A 23,322-nucleotide genomic window follows, 5' to 3' on the forward strand; every position below is an offset into this window, starting at 1 on the left:
CACACACACATCGCCACCCGCGGTCTTTCCCCACCGCCTCGCGTCCCCCGTTGGCTGCCCACACTTTTTATAAAGCACCGTTATATAATATTTTATTAATAATGCGATAGAGTCCAACGAGAATACCCACCGCCACCGCCACCGTCGGAGTTTCGAAGGCTGCGGTGGCGAACGGTGCATCCCGAGGCCGAGAGAGTATCAGCGTCAATAACCGGGAATATTTCGCGAGAAACCCGCCCCAGCCATCGCCGCGATTTTTCAACCCTCTCGGAATCCGGCCCCTATTTACTGAGGCAGGAATTCCGATTTATTTGTCGGTTATCTTTGACGGTTAAACTGTGTACGTTGAAGCCTTACATCACTTTGAAATTTTGAAAAAAATCGAACATTTTTTTTTTTTTCGCTTAAATGATAGTTTATACGCGTGAAAATATAGCCCCACTAGTTGGAATGAAAAATTCCAAGTGTTTACAAAGTTACAAGCTGATTCTTTGAAGCGCGTTCCCACATGAAAACTTTAAACGCGTCGTTTTTCTCAAAATGACATTTTTCAAATCGCGCATATCATAACTTCCGCAATTTTTATTCAATTCATTTGAAACTCGCAGAGAATCTATTTATTGTTAAGTATCTAAAGAAGTACGTAGCGATTTTTCGGTTAGTTAGAAACTATTAATTTTCGCTATTAATTTTTATGCAAAAGTTTTTGGTAAAAAATGATAGGTTGTTTACCATTTTCGCAAAAAGCATATTTCTGAAAAGCCTTACGTACTTCTGTAGTAAATATTATGTAGAAAATAAAAATCCTCTCTCTTTTGTTTTAGGCTAAATTATTTTGTGGTAATCTTGATACTCACTGAGAAGCAGTCTATTAGAATCGATCGCAGTGCCGCGATTTCCTTAAAAAAAATAATTTTCTTTTACATTTCAATACCAATAATACTCTTTATGAATCTTTAATTTCCTTTTTGCAGAAAAAGTTCCCAAAGACAGCTTTTTATTTTTAAAGGGTAAGGCCTCAATCAAAGTTTTTCGAAAAACTATATCTACATCTTGTGAAGCACAAGTTCGATCTTTCTTGTCAGAAATCTAATCAAAGACCATTAATTTATTTATTTATTCACGTTTAAAAAAAGATCGTTCTCATTGAGGAACTTCAGATGTAATACTCCTCGTCGAGGGGTCTCGTATTTAAAAGAATAACCCAGTTTCTTTTTGAGAAACTTGAAGACGATCTAAATTTTCTTTTCCGAAGTTTAAGACTGATTCCTTCAAGCATCTTATAGAAAGCGGATTATTACTTTGGGCCATTCAGGGATTAGCATCTTGCGATGGGGGAGAACTCGAGATAGTTGATCTAAATTTTATTTTCTAAACTTCACGACAAATTCCTGAGACTTTAGAAAAAGTGATTTAGTCTTTCGTGAAACCCTCCTGGAGGATCAGCATTAGACGCGCATCCGGGGTGAATTGTTTTACGATGCTCCTCGCATCTAATTAACATTCCGATCGACAACACATTCGGAGGGAGGGGGGCAACGCGGCGAAGGGCCCCGAAAAAGGGCCGGCCCCCGAAGAGCTTTTTCCACTGTGCGTCGCGAAGCTTCGGCCCGGGGGTTATCCCCGGGAATTATTTGCGCCGCTGCGTCGTTCGATAGCTCTCGAAGAAGAGCTAACGAACGGGCGGACGAACGAACGAACGAACGAACGAACGAACGAACGAACGAACGAACGAACGAACGAACGGAACGGACGTCCAGAGCCGAAAAGTCAAATAAGCAAAAAATGAAAGCCGGACTCGATCGATCGATAGCGCGCGGGACTATACATTGATAGCCGCGGGATATACGAGACGACTCGAAGGGGCAGTGGAAGGGGGGCGGACGGGGGGCTGTGGGAGTACGGCCGGGGGTTGCGCGCGGCCGGCCGAGAGTCCGACGTCGCTGGATAGTGGATTCTTTTTCCAAGAGCGAGCGAGAGGGATGAAATAACTGGCCAATTAGCGATTTTATTGAGAATTTGTCAAGTTTCGCCCGGGGACGCCGCCGCCATCCGCGGGGCCTGGAGTCTTCGCGGCGACGGAAGAAATTACTTCTTCGCGAGTCCTTCCCTCCCACCCCCCGCCAACCGCAAACCCCAGGGGCCTTTTCTTCGACCCAATTATATCCGTCGCTTTTTACAAAAATGAGCGCGACAAAGTTTGCGCCAGCTGTAAAAGTTATTGATTCTTCCTACGTCGTGATTGAATTATTGGGTCACTAAGTAATTAATTCTGATTTAGTAATTAAGCTCGTAATAGCCTGGGGCGTACTTGGTAGATTTTTGAAATTATCTTTCTCGAGCGAGAGAGCGGCGGCTGCGGTTAAATATCTTCGCGTCGATTGTAGAAGATTCGAACATCTTGTCGTCCTTTATCTCTCTCGAAGTTGGCGAAGTCGTGAATAGGAAAGAGACATCCCTCGCGGAAAATCGTTAAATAGTTCCGCGATACCTCTCGCGAATTGATTCGCGTGAACGTAAATCGGGCATAAAAGTCACGCGCGCGGGAAACACATTGAAACGGGTGGATTAAGGGGGTATTTACCGTCGACGGTAATTCAGCCCGGCCTCAAGGTCCCGCCGAATTATGCAGCAACAATTGTACGACAGCAAGTGGATCGGTGGGTGGTCCCGCCAGTCCCCACCCCCTGTCCCACCCCCGTGCCCTCCGCCCGTCGATGTAAATCCAATTTTCTCTGTCCGCGCAATTTCCAGCCGCGGGAACCGGCGGAGCTACCGGCGAAATAATTGTATTACCTCGTGGCACGACAGAAGTTAGAATTTAAACCGCAAGGTCGCTCACTCGAATTGTGTTTGCGGACGACAGAACTCGGTGTGTGTCCTGGGCGCGCGGGAGGCGTGTGCGAGCGAGTAATCGATTTCGGTGGGCCGCAAGAAAGCTCTCAGACAACCGAAACTTCGTTATCCGGACACCCCCCTCCTCCCCTCTCCACCCCCTCTCCCAGGACATCCCCGCGCGGTAACGCAGCCTACCGTCGCGCAGCTGGTACTCGATGTATGCGAGAGTCTCGTAATGCGCGAATTTCCAATTTCGTTCTGTTTCCCTCTCGGACGTGGACGGATACAAAAATTGTTTGAAGGAACTTCGGTTTAAAGGAACCGCTGTTTAAAATACGGAACACTAAGAGTACCCCCGGAGTGAAGAGTTAAAGATCGAGATAGTACGATCGACTTAACAAAATTAACCTTCTTTTTTCGAAATTAATTCTCCTGAGTTGGTAAAAATCTGTAACATAATCGTTGGGTCTCTGTAAGACTCATTTAATCCTTAAGTAGGGCGATTCATAGCAGTCTGTAATGTTCTCTCGAATCTTGTTTTGGAAAAGGAAAGCAAAAAGTATTGCCGAAATATCCAAAGAAGTCTTAAAGTTTATTATTTTTATATTTCTTGAAACTAACCTTCCGGAGTTGGTCAAAATCTATAACACAATCATTTGGTCTGTAAGATCCATTTAATCTTTAAGTAGAGCGGTCACACAGTAACCTAGGTATAGTTTTCTTTAAAACCTTGTTTCGAAAAAGGAAGATAAAAAGTACTGCCCAGATGCCCAGAAGTTCATTATTTTCATATTTTTCTATTTCATGAGAATATAACTAATGCAATATAATAGTAAAAAATTTAACTCAGAATTAACATTTTTTTTGTTCTGACCATTTCATTTACCATCTTGCTTTAAATTATCTACCTACTCAAAGGTTAATTTTTTAATTATAAGGGACATTAATTAATTTTAAAGAACCGAAATAACATAAAAAATGAATACAAAATATATTTTAATAAGAATAATTTAAATTTGCAGATGGAACAAAGAAAATTGAATTGTTTGACATTTTTGACAAAGATTGATTAATTTGATAATTAAGTGGGACCAATAGACTTATCGTCGATTCCGGAGGGTTAAAATTAATTGAAATATTCATTATATTAGAATCTTCTTTGATTCTAAAATTAATTTCCTGGAGCTCTTATAAAATCATCGTATCGCTGGTGTATCAATTAAAGGATAGGCTATAGAGTCAGTAGATTACAAGGCGAAAGTTTCAGGAAGGGTAAAGGGGAGAAGAGGAGAAGCCCTACTTTTATGAAATACTTATATGCGTCACGGATTCAGTTAAATTCTTAATTTAACTAAATGAGTAAGATGTCAAGTAAATCTGAAATTAATGGAATAAGCAAATGGTCAAGGCGAGTCGCTAACGTTAGCCTACATTTAATTCTGCAGTTATTCTCTACTTTTTGAGCCGCATCATCGTCGGCCTTTTTTCCCTCGCAGCGTCGTCGACCATCGACGTATTGCGGGCCGTCAGAATGTATATTTTTTGACGAGTTTTCTGGAAGGGGTTGGAAAAGGAATGGAAAGGCCTAGCGCAAGTTCCCGGAGACTGACAGGGAGATAGAAGGGAAATAAAAAGGAGAGAGTTCGAAATAGCACCGAAGGGGGATGAAGGGTAGGAGGGAGAGATGTAGATCGGAGGAAGAGGGTAAAGAAGAGTGAGAAAGAGAGCAGCGGAAAAGGAGGAAAAGAGAGACGGAGACACGACGGAAGCGAAAGGGGGAATAAAAACCTGGTAGTGAGGCAAGTGGGACGAAGAAGGGCACGGTAATGTGCGGGAAGGGATGAAAGAGGGAAACGAAGAGGCTAGACAGACAGAGGGAGACAACACGGACAAGGGACAGGGAACGGAAGGCGAGGGGGAGGACGAGCGCGAAGCTCGCAGATAGGGAGGGTAGGGCGGCAGAGGGAACGGCGAACGGAAGAAGGAAAGGGGAACGGAGAAAGGAGAGAGGGTAGATGGCTGGCTGGCGAGGGAATCGAAGGGTGTACGACGGAGAAAGAGGGCGGAAGGAAGGAAAGGGGGATAGGTAGAGGAATAGAGAGAGAAGGAGACAGAGAGAAGCGTATAGACGCGCGGAGAGAAGGCGAAGAGGAAAGAGAGCGAGAGACGGAGGAGCAAGAGGAGGAGGAGGAGGAGGAGGAAGAGGAGAAGGAGGAGAAGGAGGAGGAGGAGGGGGAGGAGGGAGGAGGAGAAGGAGGAGGTGGGGGACGCAAAGATTGGTGGTCTCCCTCTCGGCGACCACCCTCAACCGACCGTTCTCCGCCCTTCCCGCGGCCCTCCGATCCAGCCGCTCGTTTCTACCCACCCCACGGCAACCCGCGAACTGAGGACAAAAATCAATATGAACGTGTAGCCATTTCTCTTTAATCTGCCGCTTACTGGCTAGGAACCGAACCGAACTGCGTCGAACCAGAACCGGACTGGTCGGCGCGGCCTCTTTCCGTGCTGGGCCGGCGCGCGAGCGGGAGGGAGGATGGGGGTGGATTCGCGTCCCCCTGCTGTCCCCGCGACCCACCCCCGCCTGTCCTGCCACCCTCTCGCTGCCACCGCCGCCGCCGCCGACGTTTTCGAGGCTATCGAAATTAGTACCTACCCGTCATCGGCTACGAAAAGCGAGGAATTTTCGATACGAGTCCCCGGCCTACCCCCTGCCACCCTTTCGCAACCACCTCGCGTCGTCCACCACCCCCCGCGTCCGTGCCCCGCCCCCGTCCCGACCCCTACAGTCACTTCGACCAACTTTTTCAACTCGAACCCTCAACGCACACGTGGGAAGCGGAAGGATGATAACACGGACGCGTCCGGGGGTGACTGAACCCTCGTATTTTTCAGACAAGTGAGTTTCGGGGGTGTCAGAATTTTTGGAGACACACGGACAGTAGTGAGTCCTCGAGAATCGCGAGAGCGCGCGTCTTCGACGCGGTTTCGATTAATTTCCAGAATTATCGGAATTTCAAGGCGAACGAGGTATTCAAGATCTCGCAGGATTTCTCTTTGGAAAATCGGGGAAATTTTCGACGACGAGAGAGGGGAGAGGAAGTACCAAGCGATTGCACTTCGTATTTCGTCCAAGTTCGAAGCTTCGAAGTTTGGAAAACATATTGAAAAACGGTGCAAAATATTCCGCTCTCGATATGTGTACATATGTTGCAATACACGAAGCTGCGTTAAATCCGCAAATAAATAAATTCCTCGTAATTTACGTAACTGCGCATTTAGAATGCCCGAATGTCCGATGCGTTTTTAAACTCGTTTAATAATCGTCATGCCTCGCGCGCCTGCCGCCCTCATACATATATATATATAGCCATAACGAAAATGGCTAACGAAAATTTGTTTTCCCGTTTATTATCTCGAAAACACAATAATCATTTTAATAAATGCGGACGAGCGAGCCGGCACGGACGATGACAGCATTTGTATTCGAGCGCAGGTACCGCGGATTAAAATCTCGAGTTCCACCTCTGATGGTCCCGCGATCTGCGTCATTTTTCGCAGAAAGAAATTGTTAACTCCACCTTGATCGGATAATTTATGACCGAATTGTTATTCAGCGATTCGATTCCTCTACTTTTTCTATTATGACACATTGACGTCTATTGCATATTAATGTTTAAATTATTATTAAGTATTAGATCTTTCTCTCTCTCTCTAATTCTTGCATTAATTTTATATACACACACACATATATATATATATATATGAATCTACTGCCTTAAAATAATGCATAGAATTAGAATCAGAATCATCATTTATTAGAAGATCCGCGACTACGTCTCCTAAAATGTACAAATATTATTACAAAAAAAGAGCAGTACGGTTATTCATTTATACATTCTTGCAGTTATAATATACACTGCTAAGTTTATGATGTCAATTTATATATACTCAATTTGAATTATTAATTTGAGTTATTGATTATTTTTAATCATTTCTATAGATCGCCATTTCTATTCAATATATCGTTCATTTAATTAAAATAATACAGTTAAACAATTTAACTTAAGAAATGTATTTTGACTCAAATTTAGTTTATTATTTACAGAGTGCATATGTTATGAATGTTGTTTACTGAGCAATTTAATGGATTGATTACAGAAATGAATTGATTTACATTTATATCTATATATATATATATATAGAAGTTATAAATAGAGTTGTCACAAAATTTTAAAATTTCATAACTTTTCCCTGATTTCCAAACAAAATTTCGTGATTTTCCTTGTCTTTCAATAATATTTTTTAATTTTATATATTTTCGTCCTGATTTGGAAACTGTTGAATATTTTGTTGAAAGATTAATTAGCAATGTATCAATGTTGATACTGCTTGCATTTTTAATTGTTAAGTTGGTAGTATTCCAAAACTGTATTAATGTGATGTACTTATATTGAACTTCTTTAAAGCCAAGAATTTTAATTTTTCAAAAAATTTTGCAAAATTCCCTGACAATTTCCTGATTTTCTTAATTTTCAGTTTTGTGGCAATCCTGAAATAACAAAATGTTATTTAAGGATTGGGTTACTTTTGCTCCTTTTTGATATTAAGATGCGAGAACCAAAAATGAAAAAAATAAATAAAATATAGTAGATACTGAAGATAAAAAAACTGAAAATAGAAATAGATGAACTGATAGCAGTTTTCTCATAATAAGAACTTTGTACGACAGCTTAATATTTCAGGCGCGGATTTCTTTGGGATTTTCGGTGAGCGTTTCGCGCCAGTCGATAATTTTCGCGGTCCAGGAAAGAACCGACTGCCGCGACTCGATACTCAACAGGGTCGTGAAACCAGCAATTCGCGGAGGAGCGGTTTCGCGATTTGCACGAACGAGCCGGCACAATTCAATTCGTGCTCGCTGTGTTCGATCACCGGTGGTTTTCGGATTCTCTCCGGCGATTCTCGCAGAGCGACGAACGAAGCGGGACCGCTGCGCCGCATCAGTTTTACGTGTCGCATGTGTTAATTCTTTCTAATTCATTCTGTCAATCTTTAGTATGCTCGGAGTGTGGTATTCAATTAAGATGTTGAAGTGGATCGAGTTTGAAGTCTGGTCCAGTATTTATCTAAAATAGGATTCACGAATTTGAAATTAGAGATGTTTTGGAGATTATAAATGTAATCCTCTTGGAGGTAATTAATAATTTTAAAACAGAGGTGTTGGCGAATTATGACCTACCGCTTGTTTTTGTATATTGGTTTGGATTATCATCATTACCCGCATTATTATATTATTATTATATTTTAAATGTATATATTATTATTAATACATTATTAAAAAGTTATTTTTCTCTTATTACGTAAATATTTATTTAATATTCTCGATTTAATTTGCCTTTTGGCTTATAAAGTCTAAAATATTTACTGGCTCTTTGCAGAAAAATTTTGCCAATTCCGGCTTTAAAGCATATCAATGGAGGCTTTAAAAAAGAATCACATTAAGAAAAAGAATTGTTTATTTAATTAAATTAATTTAATTGTCTTTTTATTTCTATCGTCGGAGAATGTACGTATTTAAGTCAAATATAATATGTTTATACATTCTTCATTGAAAAAAGTAAAGACAAACTAAATTAATTTCGTTTAGGGCTTTTATTTCCTATTTATTATATATTCGGTCTCAAAAAACCTTGTTTAATATTAAATTAATACCTTCTTAAATTTATACCGCGTTTAATATTAAATTAATTAAAGATAAACAATTTTTGTCTCAGTGCAGAAAAAAGATCTGTTATCTCTCTTAATTCTTTAACGTCCATTTAAAAATAGAAAACGTGCGGGTCTCGTCGACCCAATTCGATCTGGGTTGTGCGGCCCGTGTCTTAGCTTTGCATCGTTCATCCCGTAACTCGTTTCGCGACCACAAATATCGCAATCCTTCGATTAATTATTTCGCGCGAGGTTGTGTGCGGTGCATCGCGCGATTTCTCCCCGAGTCCATCCAGAGCGGATCGGCTCGATGGGGATGCGTTCCGCGCGCCGAGCCCGCGCGCAACTTTTAATTTCTCTCCCACGACTTTAACGCATTTTTCATCGCGGCCGAGCACAAGTTATCGCGCCGCTTTTTTTTTAACGATCGCCGCACGAGCGGGAGCGGGAGATTTATTCTCCGACCACGTTCGTCGCTGCAATATTCAGTGCTCGAGGCTTCGAGACTCGCTCGCTCGCTCGCCGCCGCCCCGCGGTAGTTTCGTGATCGCGCGATTACTTGGACACACCACTACAGTTGAGCGGCCGCGTTATATAGATTATTGATCAGGTAATGGGGGGGTATTTTTGGAGAGAGCCAACTATTCCGGAGAACGCTCTTCTCTTTTGTAAGCCTTGCTTTTCGGAACGTGCTTGGGTGTACACGGGACGATAGGAAATTCGCGCGACCCACTTTGCCACGCGTCCACCGCGTCTGTGCTCGGTGAAATATGAAAATCCCGTTCTGTCCCAGAAAGATCCCCTATCGCGATCCTCTAGAAGGAGTGAGGGAGACGTTGCTCTCGAGTGTTTCTTTTAACTCTCGGTATTCGAGGATCATTTTTTTCAATTCTGTTATGAAAAATTGTTCATAACAAACGTTTCTCACAAACTTACAGAATTTTAAGTTACATAATCTTATTCTTCGGATTTTGACCTTCAAAAAAAAATCGTTCTGTTACGTTAACTTCATGCAGAGGTACATAATTTGAAGTATAATGGATCCACGAATATCGATTAGGATTAATAGCTTCTGAATTTTTTTAAAACTATTTAAATTATTTTATATTAAAAAAACTATATGAAGAATATTTAACGTTGATTTTCCCGAAAACAAAAAATTTTATTCTACATTTTCAACTTATTTTTTCATTTACACAAAGTGTAATGTTCCGTAATGTGGTGATACTATTAAAAAAGGGGATAATCCTACATGAAAAAATAGTAAGTCGAAAACGTAGAATAAAATTTTTTCGTATGAGACTGTCTTCGAGTAACATTTTGGCCAATTTATAAAGTAATAACGTTCATCATGCATGAACATCCTGTTTTATTGTGTATTCTCGATTATCCAATACAATGAACACAAGCATAAGCAGAGAGTAGTAATCCAGTGAGATCCATTAAGTCGGTACTCTGGATGTGAATATTTAAAGTTAATTTCCTCAAAAATAAAGTTTCATATGAAAAATTTTATTTTACATTTTTAACTTATTTTCTTCATACAGAATCATCCCTTTTCCAGTTATACCAAGTAATCGTTATTGATCGTTTCTATTTTTTAAATTAAAATATCATATTTCTTATATAAAAGACAGGATTCCAAAATTTTTGGACTTTTCAATAATAATATTATGTCCTTTATACTGATGAAATATTTGATTTCTTATCACTTTTTCATTCAAACAGTAAAATTTGGGCTCTAAAGAAAAATAAAAAAAAAGAATATAAAGTTCCTATAAGAGCCAACATAAGCTGATAAAAATGTATATTAAATTTTTATTGAAAATGACAATAATATTAATATTATTACATTCTCTTCTTTTTATTCTTATAATTACAATAATTATAATTATAATTTATTCTCGGTCCTACAGATATCTATACTACTATCAGATCATTTATGGAACACGCTGTATGAAACCACCGTAATGTTCATTATTTCAAAAGTCCGGTCAAGACGATTTTAGGGGAAAGCGACGGGAGGAGAGGAGGGGGGGGGTATGTTTCTCTCCAAGAAAATTCCTCTCTAATAATTGTCCGCCATGCTCCTTTTTCACACTGGGGGCGACCGGCTGGTCCGGCTCTCGAGATTTATACGTTAGCGATACGCAGCTGCGATGCATAGGACTCGGAGCTTATGGCGAGCTTCGTGCCTGCGCGGGTTACGCGGACAGCAGCTCGCCCTACGGTGCCGCTGGTACTACATATAGATTATTGATCAGGCAATAACTCAAGGACTAGTTGGGGTGCATATTACCGCCGTGGCGGGGGCGCGGGCGCAACGCTGGCTCCGGCTGGCGTTGCCGTACGTTGCACGATGGTTATGCTAATTAAAGGCAACCTTTCGGCCGCGGGAGAGAGCGAGAGAACGGGAGAGAGCTGGCCGGGCGTCATTACGAACACATGCGGTTGTCCGTTTTGTGAGAAATACCTACAGCGAGGCGGCGAAGTGGAAGGAAGTGTGTCATGTTCTCGCGAAAGTGGAACTCGCAAACCCCCTGCCCCGGTAAATATACCACACGGATCCGCAGGAGCTTGTAAATTCTGAGCGATCTACGTAAACAAATACGTAGATAATATGCTTCGTCTGAATATCGAATGCGTGAGGCTCCGAGAAAATTCCCGAATAATTAACTTTTCCCGAAAGTGCTCTCTAAAATTTAAAAATAATATAATTTAAATATTTAAAATTTTTAAGTGTTTCGTGTTCTCTTCTAGTGATGCATCAATGTTTGCGGTTAATGCTTTGTCGTTATTGATATTGAATGATGTAATATTGCGTTTGATGCGTAAATTTTATTATACGTACGAAAAAATAAACAATTTGCTTAATTAATACATTTCACACTTTTAATGGCAAGTTGTTTTATACCTTTATAATACGAATAACCTAATTATTAACTTAAAAAGAAAGAAAGAATAAGGAAAAATAAGGAAACTATCAAATTCAAGTGAAATGACATGTAGTCTAGTGTCTCCTCACGATATTTACTTTCTAAATTCTTTAGAGTGGAATCTCACTCTAAAGAGTGAAAATTGAGCCAGTCTTGAAAAAGAGTGACTCAATTTTCCACCTTTAAGAGTGAGATTTCATTCTTCAGAGTGACAATTCACTCTAAAAGTTTTAGAGAATATTCCAATAAAATGTATAATAACACAAAATTGTTTAAAAATTGAAATCACTTATTACGCGTTTTCTGTTATAAGAGACTGTTATAAGATGACTGACCATCAGGAAGTTCACACAAACTGATATTTAACACTGCAAACGTTTCTTCCTCACTAAAAGGGAATCAAGCACAGATATCTGTACTACTACTAGAATGCTAACTTTCGAGAAAATGGCGGCGACATTATATGTGTGATATATATGTATGTGTATGTATAGGTATATAAAACAGTTGGAGCGGCTATTTCCTTGACTCTTGTCTGCTATTTGCTAAAGTCCAAGTTAGCGATCTAGCAGTAGATATCTGTGAGTCCAAACGAATAAATTGTAACTATAAAAATTAAAAAAACTAATCAAGTGTACGTTAAATTTCTTTCATTCAAAATGACAATATTATTAATATTATTCTTTGAATAAAAAAACTTTAATTTACATTTGATCAGCTTGCGTTGACTCTTATAGACATCTCATATTCTTTTTTATTTTTTATTAGAACCTAAGTTCTAACATTTGAATAAAAAGAAATGATAAAAAATATTTCAGTATAAAAGACATATTCAGTATAAAAGACAGTATAACATTATTATCGAAAAGTCAAATTTTAGAATTTTATTTTTTACATAAGAAATACGATATAAATCTAAAAAAATAGAAACGCTCAATAATGACCGCTTGGTACTTCTAATGTTAATGGACAGAATTTTTAAAACCTCGTCCCAGTTTTTTTTTTATGGCAGATTGGATCTTTTGACGTCCATTAAAGGCACAGCTTAGTGCTCAATGACTTCATTCATTGGCACATAAAATCTACAAGAGCATTCTAGAATTAATTCGATCTTGTTAATCGAGTTTCGTAATCGACAAGTAGGAAAACGCCGGAGGTGCGGCGTACCTATTCCATTCGCTGTCATTTGAACACGTCACACAAGACGATCGAATGATAAATGACTTACGGGGGTTCGAATTAGACTTGTATGATGTTTCTTCAATTTTGAGACCGTCTGCCAATATCGGCGAACGAACAGTGATCCTATCGACAGGACGTTTGCGAATAAATCTCTATCGAGAAGGGAATTAATATCTGTCGAGCGTTTTACCTTACCCCAAAACTGGGCCAACGGATCCTTGCGACGAGTCATAAAATAACGATCCTCCGCCGTGTGTTTAAAGCGGGCTAGATTATATTTTCACACGAATCGAGACTCCGATTTCTCCCGGAAAAAAGAAAGATCGCGTTGGAAATTGAAATAAATCGGTATGCACATCCCCCCGCTATTTTTCCACAATTCGTCAAAAACGTTTCGGGGAAACTCGGAGAAATTCATATTTCATGAAGTCGTAATACTCGACACATGAAGATTAACGAAACATATTATATTACTTTGAAGTTTCATGTGGAGAATTAAACATTAAGGATTACCGCATTTGCTCTCCTCCCCTCCCCCCCCTCTCTCTCTCTCTCTCTCTCAACAACGAAAAATAACTCGCCCAACGGCGAACCGCGCGGCGGATTTCCGATATTAATGAGATTATGTAAGTCTCTTATCCAACGTAAAATCATTAAGCGTGTCCCGATTATGTAAGACACCGTAACCACGCCGAGGGAGATTATCGCGTTTTAATACTTAAGAGCTCAGGAGAACGCGCGTTCGTATAAGATTCGCTCGCGTTCGCGTCGTCGTTGCGATTTTTCCTTCTTTTCCTTTTTTTCCTTCTACTCCTTTTCCGAGGAGGTCCCGCGGATCGGAACGTCAAACGTTAATAATTGGCTCGTAATCGAAATTCGATTTCGACGTACAAATCGCACGATTTGTCCATTAAATCCGCGACGCTCGACGGGTGGGAAAAACCGGGGGACAGCTCCGTTTTGCCGCCTGCGAAAACGCTGATACTTATTGTGCAATCCGCGAGATCTTCCGAAGACTTAAAGTGCACCGACGATTTCCACTTTGCAAAGCAATGCATCCGCGCGACCAATCGATAAGCCGCCACTTCGCGATAAGACGAAGTACGGACTCTCAGCCTGGCCGACAGGCTTGCGAATAGTCGCTGGAAAACCATATATATACCGGGTGACTCGATGAACTCCCACGGCTGACGGCTTAACTTGGGATTTGTAGAAAAAAGGAAGAATGATTACGCAGAATAATTTGAAACGAATGATTCGTCACGACGAATTTATCGACAAATTCTTGATTCTCTAATTAAGTCGATGTACAATTTGATCACAGCGTTCTATAAACGGAAATTTAAGAAATTACAGGATTGATTTGACACAGGAAAATTGACGTTGCCTTTAGGAATGATTTGATACCCATTAAAAAATCGCGCAAAGGAGAAATCTGCCAATTCAGACTTTTCGAAATAGAACTTTCGTGAAATTTAAGGACTTGCAATTTCTTTTAAATCTTAAGGGTCTAAAAGCTATAGATTTATTCAACAATCTCTTGTAATGTTAGTAATATGATTATTTCAACGAGCGAGAGCATGCAGAGACTGAGGATCTTAAATTTGAGAAGCATTCTTCTTATGTATGTATACTGAAAAAAATGATGTTATATATATGTATATATATCATTAGCATTATATATTGTAATTAGAAATAATTTTATTAATTCAACAACACTATAAATAAAACAAATAAAATATAAAAATAAGAGCATGACATATTTATTTTATTAATGGTGTATTGATCTAACAAAATTATTTTCGATAAATTGATCCTGTTGATATAACATCATTTCTTTCAGTGTAGGTATTTACTATACATATGTAGCTTTCGGGCACCCTATAGGCGCACCTGTTAGCGAAGCTCGCGATATATAGGCGCGATTTTATAAACCTAAAGCATATTCCGTCGAGCGCGAGGACGACGACGAGCCACTAGAAGACTAAGAGGATTCTCTTCTTCGAAAAAAAAAAGCAGAATAGCGAACGAACGAGGACGAGGAATAAGCAGGTCGGAGGCAGAGGGTAGGAGAAGAAAAAGAAGAAGGGAGACCGAGGGAGGAGTACAGAAAGGAGTTGCGGGGGATGATGTCCGAGTGAACGACAAGAGCCTTTCTTCCTTTACCGTGGCATTTTCCATAAGTGGATCGTTACGTCGATCCCCCCGAGCTAGAAAGAGAGAAGAAGCAGAAAATTCAAAGAGGAATCGATGCAAGGCACTTGCGAAGGAGAAAAAAAAGAAGAATAACTCCTAATAAAAATACACGACAAGGGTGCGTTATATAGGTACGAAGAGCTTGAAACAATACTCTCTACCCTCTTTCGCGGATCAGGATACATTGCGAAAAAGGGTTCACGACATGTCTGAGAAAATATTCCGAAGGATCGGTAAGATGGAGACGTAGCTATAAGAAAAGCGCATGCGAGTAACTATATAAACATCAAGAAAGAATCAAATCTTTCTTAAAAGAATGCAATTATCAAGAATTCAACTGCACTATAAATAACTAAGAGAAAAAGTATAATTTAATAAAGCTATTAATTAAAACTGTCGTTAACTTAAAAGTTAAATTAACTTTTAGAGGACGGCGGTCCATCTTATAAATCTTACAATCTCTTGGATAAGATTTGTTATAATTCATTATTTCATTGTATTTCTTGCTCCAAAATGTGACACTGTTTTATTATAGTGACTTTTTCGTTCTGTAAAGGTTAATGAATAATCTAAAAGAAATTGTAAATTATCCATTAAAATAATTCGCGTATATTTATATTAGAATAAATAAATTCTTTATTTAATTTCAATTAAAATTTCATGCAATTTTTTAATCTAAATCAGATCGAGCATATAAAAACCAACCATGATATTATTTAGAATCTCTTATTATATGAACTAATAAAATTCTTCCTGAATGACATATATCCCTCCTCCTGCATTCTGTGATACCACAAGGCAATTAATAGGTAGGAATTAACGGCCCGATCCGGTTTCGCGCGTTTACGCAGTAAATTAATCGCGGATCGCCGAGCGACAATCAGCGCGAATACGGCTTCGAGCGGACCAAAGGCGAGACGCGCATACGTATCCTACGTACCAGGATCGGCCAGGATCGCCGATGATCCAGGACACGCGATACGCAACCCCCCGTGACCGCCCCCGCCGATAGCTCGGATTTCGTCGATATGAAACGCGCGCCACGTTCGCTCGGGTTGCACAACCTCCTCCACCTCCTAGAACCGCGGTGGGTGACCGTGGGGGAGGGAGAGGGGGAGGTTAGAAGGATACCACCGATGATTCATGAGGCCGTCATCGCGTGACCGAGTGACACGCTCGTGCGAGACTTAATGCTTCGTAAGGAACTAGACCCCGAAATTGGTCCGTTTATTCCCCGGATTAGCATAAGTGATTCATCACGCCATATAACAAGCGGTATACAAGATAAGGATTTAACGGAATTTTTGTGCGAGTCGAGGTAACGTCGAGGAAGATGTATATCAAATATACCAAAGTCGCGAGATTCGAGAATGTACGCAGAAAGAACGGTTTTGCTGAAGTATCTAAAAATTTAGTTGGAGACAGTTCTGAAAATAATTTTGTTTGAATCATCAAAGTAATTATGTAGGACGCTTAAACTGGTTGCTAGAATGTCACTATGAATTACATGTAAAATTACAACAATTACGGTGAATAACTTTGGGACGTACTTTCAAATTTAGACACGCCTGAAGCCGTAACTTACAAATAAAATTATTTTTCTGTATACACAGTAAAAAATTTTGTATCTGTGTTAGAAACGATCCACTCAAGTCCTTGTTAAAATTTTCTATTGAATTTTTAACATATAATATTAAATTAATATAATGTGATTATGTTATTTGATTACTTTGTGTTAAATTGATGCTCGACATTTCTTAGTGTGTCAAAATAATACAATTTATAAGTAAGTGAACAAATAACATAAAAATAATGTGTTTTGAAACGTAAATTCTAAGATAAACGAATGAAATGTGTATTAAAATTTAACATGTCATAAAAAAAAAAAAAATTGCCTTCCGAGATATTCATCTGGTATTAAATTAACACAAAAATTGAGTGGACCGTTTGGGACACGTAAAATATATTAAATTTGACACAAATTTTCCAACTGTGTAGTAATTAAACAATTCGCAAAATTAAATTTACGATTGAAGTTAAATTCAGAGAAATTTTTACGTATTAATTCGCTAACAAATTACAAACAATTTTTCTTAAACTATGTTATTGTTATGTACGAACGTAAAATTGTAAATATAATATGTTTAATATATTTTTATTGTGTTATACATATATTACAAAAATTTCTACATTTATAAGAATTATAAATATAAGAACTATAAATATACTATTGTGATTATAATTTTCCGTCTAAAATAAGATATTCGTATAATTATAAATATAAATTTTTGTAACAACGTACAAAATTTTACTTTGATAGATCAACGCAATTATTTTCAGAGCTGTCTATCTGACCAATTTTAGATACTTTAGCAAACCTCTTTTTTTCGTTTAGATTTCTTTAAAATTGTGCAAAAATTCTGAATTCGTAAAACTTGAAGATCACGATGATCGCGCGTCTTTGATGGTCGGACAGGATCCGGATGTGATGTTTCAGAATTTAAATTTCTGAAGAATCTGGAATCTCGAGAACTTACGCGAATGACGAAATTGGGGCGTTTAAAGACCTGAGGGGATCCCAAAAATATTTTCAGGTTCAAAGATTCGGCGGATACACGAAAACCTTCAAGGAGTCGGGCGCTTCGCCTACTCAAATACACCAACGCTTCGCCTACTCGGAGAAATTTTAGAGTCTCAAGGACTCGAAGATTATGAAAATCTAAAATTCCAAGGATTCAAGGGGAGCCGAGCGCGCGCGCGGGAGTATCCCAGGATTTTTCCTTCCCCCGACGTCCGATATTTACATGTAAATTACGGAGTATAGATGACGATAATTCGGAACGCGAGCATCTCTCCCGGAAGGGGCGAAATCGCACGTTCAAGGCGGAAACGAGACGTTTAACTTTGGGTGGGCGAGAGGGTGGACGAGAGAAATTCGGCGCCCAAGCGTAGCGAAGACAACCCCCTCCCTTCTTCTTCATCCTCCTCACGATATACGGTGCAATGTACTGCGTCACGTCAGTCGGCAGCGCATTATAACGTCGAGCCTGCAATCTAACGGCGACGGCGACGACGTAGTCGTACGGGCTCCTCTCTCGCTTCTCCTCGGATACTCGTGTAACGCGGCCAGCCACCGGGGGCCAGCGCCTTTGTAACGGCGGCGCTGGTGGCACCGTGCATGTAACGAGTTTCCAATAATGGCTCAGCTGCGTACCGCCATTGGCCACGGGGTTCGGCTAAACTATATAGTGCGAGAGCGAGAGAGCGAGAGAGAGAGAGAAAGAGAGAGAGAGAGAGAGAGAGAAAGAAGGAGGGAGAGAGAGAGTTGTGACAACGCCTGCAAGGACTAGCGGGGTGAATCTCACCCTTACTGTTCCATTTCTCGGTCGCAGTTTTCCTCTCCCTCTCTTCGTCCATTTCTCTTTCTCTCACACCCTCTCTGTATCTTTTGCTCTCCCGGTTCTCTATCTACCCGCTTAACCCCTGATACCGCGACTTTATTTCGCGAACAAGCCACTTCGAGAGTCCAGCGGTGCTTCCCGTTTCTCGACATGTTTCATTTCTCCGGGGGAGAGAAGGCAATTTTGTCGGAAAATTCTAAAGACAGCGCTCGCGGTAATCTTTTTTCTATGAAGCTGAACGTCGTTTTGTAGAACAAAACGGAGATACGTATAAAGATAATTGGAAATGTAACGCGCTAATCTTTGGCATCTCTTGAAAAGAAAGTGCACGATATTTCCCGCGCGAAGAATCCAGTTGGGCTTTTATTTGGTACATTTATTAGTCAACGAGCTATCTGAATTGCTTGTATTAATATCGATATTAATTATCGCGTAATTTCGTTCCATTTAAAATACAATGTTGAGGCGACATTAAAAACATATGCAATTTTTATTGATTGTTTCGGATTAATTTTGATTATTAACAAGCACGTCAAGTTAAACTGAAATGGCAACATACGCGCCCGTATGCGCATACGTCATTAAATCGTTTAATTTGTTTAATAAAATGGACGCAGTTTGCAATAACACGCTCGCGATTTTCGATGCGTACTACTTTTTCATCCCTCCCCTGCGCTCTTTTTTTTTTTTATTTCAGCAATAATTACATTCTGTGCTTGATTGACTTTGTCGGCAATCATTGAAATTCCATTTTCCGCGAGCGCGGCACTCACGAAAAATCGTCGATTCTCGACTAATTACCTTCCGCCATGTAAACAAAGCTAATATGAAGGCGATGTGTTCGCGAGATTTCCCGAGCGCGCGGAATTCGCATAACGAAGAGGTCAAAAATAATTCATTGTTCTCTCTATCCCTCTCCTCTCGTTTCCTCCCTCATCCCTCCCCTCCTATTCTAGCCTTTCGAATTCGAGGACTGTGTTAACACCGAGCGAGAATCGCGATCGATCGCTCTCTCGAGGATTCGCTCTTCGAATTCGTTGACGTTTGTGTCGCCGATCGATCCGGACGCGATCCGCCGCGCTTCTTGCTTGATTCACGACGAGAAAATTATTTAATCGACTTCTTATTTTCCGAGAAACAGTAGCGATCTTTACACGTACAATTTTATCCGCGTATCAGGAGAGTACAGGCTGAAGGAGACGAAAAATCGTGAGTTTAGTTTAAAATGTTATTCAAGAACATTGAGATTAAGAGATTTCTTCATTCTTGCGTTCGTGTTGCATTGAGATAAATGTTTTGGTATAACTATTTATTTTGTTGATATGCGACTCTCTTTAATAAAAACTTTCTTATTTTTTCATTTAAAAATTGAATTGTTTCTAATCAAAATTTGGTCATTCCAACTAAATTTTGATTAAAACAATAAATTTGGTCAGAATATTAAAAATTGTTTTAATCAAAAGTTGATTAGAATAATCAAATATTTGGTACATATGACCATTTATTTTGTTGATATGTGACTAATAAAAACTTTTTTATCCATTTAAGAATTATGCTCTGATCAAAAAATGTGTTATTTATTATGGTCGGTAACACTTACTAAATATTTGAGGAAGTAAAATTTTTAGTTAAATTAATTCGATTGAAATTATTTTACTCTACGTTTGCTAGCTATTACTATATTTTTTCAGTGCAGATTTGCGCGCAGGTAAAATCGTTGCACTCCAAAGATTGTTATTACCTTTACGTGTACGTTCGAACGCGCATTTTATTTGATCACGTTCAAGAATACGATCAAATCTATGGTTTAAAAGTAGAAGCCTGTGTTTTACTACGTTCTTGCTTGGCGTATGGAATTCTCAAATTTGAAAACTAACACTTTCTTACACACAGTTTCTAATACAATGCAGACTTTCTCTTAACTCTGTCATTTTATTTTAATACACAAACTTGCATGCGATTTTATTGTTCGCGTTTTTAAAAACTCTTACCTTTGAAACTCGTATTTGTCTACACGTGTGTACTTAACTACAATCTTAAATGTCTCTTTTAACAAAATCGCCCTTTTAACAAAATAAGATTGTACGTATAAAGGTCTTTAATCTGATGGACGTGACATTTTTTATATCTCCTTTCCTTTTCCCCCCCTCTCTCTCTCCTTACATTTGCCACTTTACGAGAAAGAATGACGAACAGTAACTAACTCGTTCACAATTTCACATTCAGCTCGGTGTCAACTTATTGACTTCGCTTGAATCAAACGCGGTTTGAAAAGGGTCCCCACATCGGCACGACTCGCTCGGGATCCCGATCGCCGGGCATTAAACGATTTTGATTGACGTCTGATATATTCCATCTAAAAGAGAGGACCGGGCCAACCATTGGTCCGTTTATTTTAGCATTCGGGTCACTCAGCGCCGTCGATTCATTCGCGACAAAGTGACGATAAGTGACTCCCGTGATTGAGACAAAAAAAGACACGTTTGTCAGCGATGCCTCGCCATTCATTGCAACGCGATCAGAAAACGCTGTCGAAAATATTAATAAAATTGTATCTTTGATTTTCTTACGTAGGAAGAATGGTTTTCTGGAGTACTTAAAATTTAGCTAGAGAGATACATGATAATAATAATAATAATAATAATCTCGGGAGGCAGCCACCAGTTGGGGCCCGCCAACGACACGCAGACTAGATCCATGAGATACATGATATAGAGATGTAAAATTACTGCCAGATTCAATGTGATAATTACTTATTTTAAAATTACGGTATAGATGGTAATTTATTAGTAAATGTCATGCATCATCAATTTGACACTGTGACATTGCGTGTTACTTGTGAAATATTAAAGCAATAGCACCCCAAGTTCTTTATGTTAAATATTTTTGAATCTGGGATTAAAACAAAAAGATACTGTAATTATTTATAATAAAAAATAACGATATGGTAATTTATTAGTAATTATAATAAGATTCGTTCTTTTCGATAGTTTTATATGTATATCAATATATTAAGTATATCAAGTTTTATATTAAGTGTATCAAGAGTTTAGGTTTATAAGCAATGTTATTGCTAATGTCTCATCCTTTTTTGAGATGCTGCTCTCCATTATATTGTCTGTATGTAAAAAATTTCTTGTACTTCACACTTCAATAAAGTTATTATTATTATTATTATTATAAAATGTGCTTGAGCGCGTTTTCTTGCAAATTAATTTTCTTTAAAAGCCTCCTACAAGAGTTTCATAATTCTCGTCCTTTCACGTCCCATAAATTGGTCACTAAATTTACTTAGTAAATCTACGAACGTTACGAGGTGTTCGACAATCACTTCTCTCTTTTCTTCTCTCTCTCTCTCTCCCTCTCGAGAGCTTCCAGCGCATTTATTTAGTGGGGCGCGAAAATGAAAAATCGCTCGTATCTCGCCGGCGACGTTTGTTCCTCGTATTAGATACACGCGACGCCGAAGAAAATCGACGAGAATGGATGGGCGCCAGGAATGCATTGCCGGGTACGTTACCGATAAACTAATGCCTCCGATTTCCTGGCTTCCGTGGCTCAGCTTAACAGAGACATCCCGCGATTACGAGGTGTCTCGCGATGCTACGGGGTGACTCGACTTTTTCTTTCGGACGTTTAAACGATGATACATTGGCTACTAAAAACATTACGGTTAAACTTTACGGTTAAACTCCCGATTAAAAAGACGAAGATTCTACACAGTTAAAAACGTCTGAAAATTAGCTGTTTACGTGAACTTGTATAATATAATGTAAATATTTGTACTGCGGATTTTCCTTGATAAAAGTAATATTACATTAAAAAATTCTGTGTCAAATTTAACGCATTTTAAGTGTTAAAAAACGGTCAGCCCAAATTTTTGTATTAATAACTCAATACAACATGAATATGTTAGAAAGTAGATATTATGTAAACATAATTAATAACAATTTACAAAAATATTACACTTTGCACAACTGGGAAATAAATTGTAAATATATATATCTATTAAATTAATAATCGAATATATTTGAAAATTTAACATAAAAATTTTAACAAGATTCGGTTTTAACATAAATACGAAACTGCGACTTTTACTGTGTAGTTTGTTATATTTGCATTATTGGCTTTTAAGTGGTCTTCAATATTAAGTTCCTTCTTTTCTCTATTTAATAACAATAATAATCCTTATTGTTAATGCACAAAATCATATTTATTGAAACACGTAATACATAAAAAATATGTTTACATTACGAAGAAGTTAAAGAGTAATTGTAAGTGGACGATGAAGGTATTATAAGGGAAGAAATTAAACGCGTTGCCTTTTTCCGATATACAGTGTCTTTATCCGATAGTACCGTATCTTAACAGTTTCCGATCGTCCCGTGCGAGCCAGTCGCCCCTCCGTTCGATAAGGAAACCCTCAAGAAACACGGGAGAACTGTTTGAAGGCATTAACGACTTTCGGGACCGATTTTAAAGCGGTGACAAGCGCCTCGCACCATCAAGCCGAGCCGCCACTTCCGATTTCCAACCCCCGTACGAGTGAGAACACAAAACACTTCGTTATCGAGAAATTGATCTTATTAGGTAGGACGCGGTTTCGCGTTCGAAACTTTTCGCCGAACATCCCTCGGTTTTCCCATGAGGACCCTTTACAGATGTCGACCACGCGTCTTTCAACTTTTAATTGCGAAATGACGCTCAGGCTGACATTTCTTTGCTTAATTTTTATTTAAGTAGGGCGAGAAGTGATCGAAACGAATTTGAGCAAATATATAGATACGAAATTATAAATAAGTACATTAGGTGGGTTAATAAGTAATTTTGCTTTCAGAAATTAAGGTGATGTACATTGAGATTACTTATTAACTCACCTACGTAATTCTAGTACCATATTAGAAGATACTTCTTAAATTGTAAATGATACTTTTTCAAGTAATATTTAGTTTCAAAAATCTATTTTTTTAAAACTAGTTTATTAAATTGTAAGTTTAAATTTACATGTCGAACAAGAACATAAATCTTTTAAGACTCACAAAAAATCAATTACTAATTTC

At 38.9% G+C, this 23,322-nt stretch overlaps 1 protein-coding gene across 1 annotated transcript in view; it reads right to left on the bottom strand.

Moving 5' to 3' along the window:
* Positions 1-23,322, bottom strand: part of LOC108731398 (hepatocyte nuclear factor 6) — a 110,915-nt gene that overhangs the window by 55,158 nt on the left and 32,435 nt on the right. The window lies entirely within an intron of this gene.

This window comes from Mycetomoellerius zeteki, unplaced genomic scaffold, assembly GCF_001594055.1.
Source record: "Mycetomoellerius zeteki isolate Tzet28-1 unplaced genomic scaffold, Tzet1.0 scaffold101, whole genome shotgun sequence".
NCBI classification, from domain to species: domain Eukaryota; kingdom Metazoa; phylum Arthropoda; class Insecta; order Hymenoptera; family Formicidae; genus Mycetomoellerius; species Mycetomoellerius zeteki.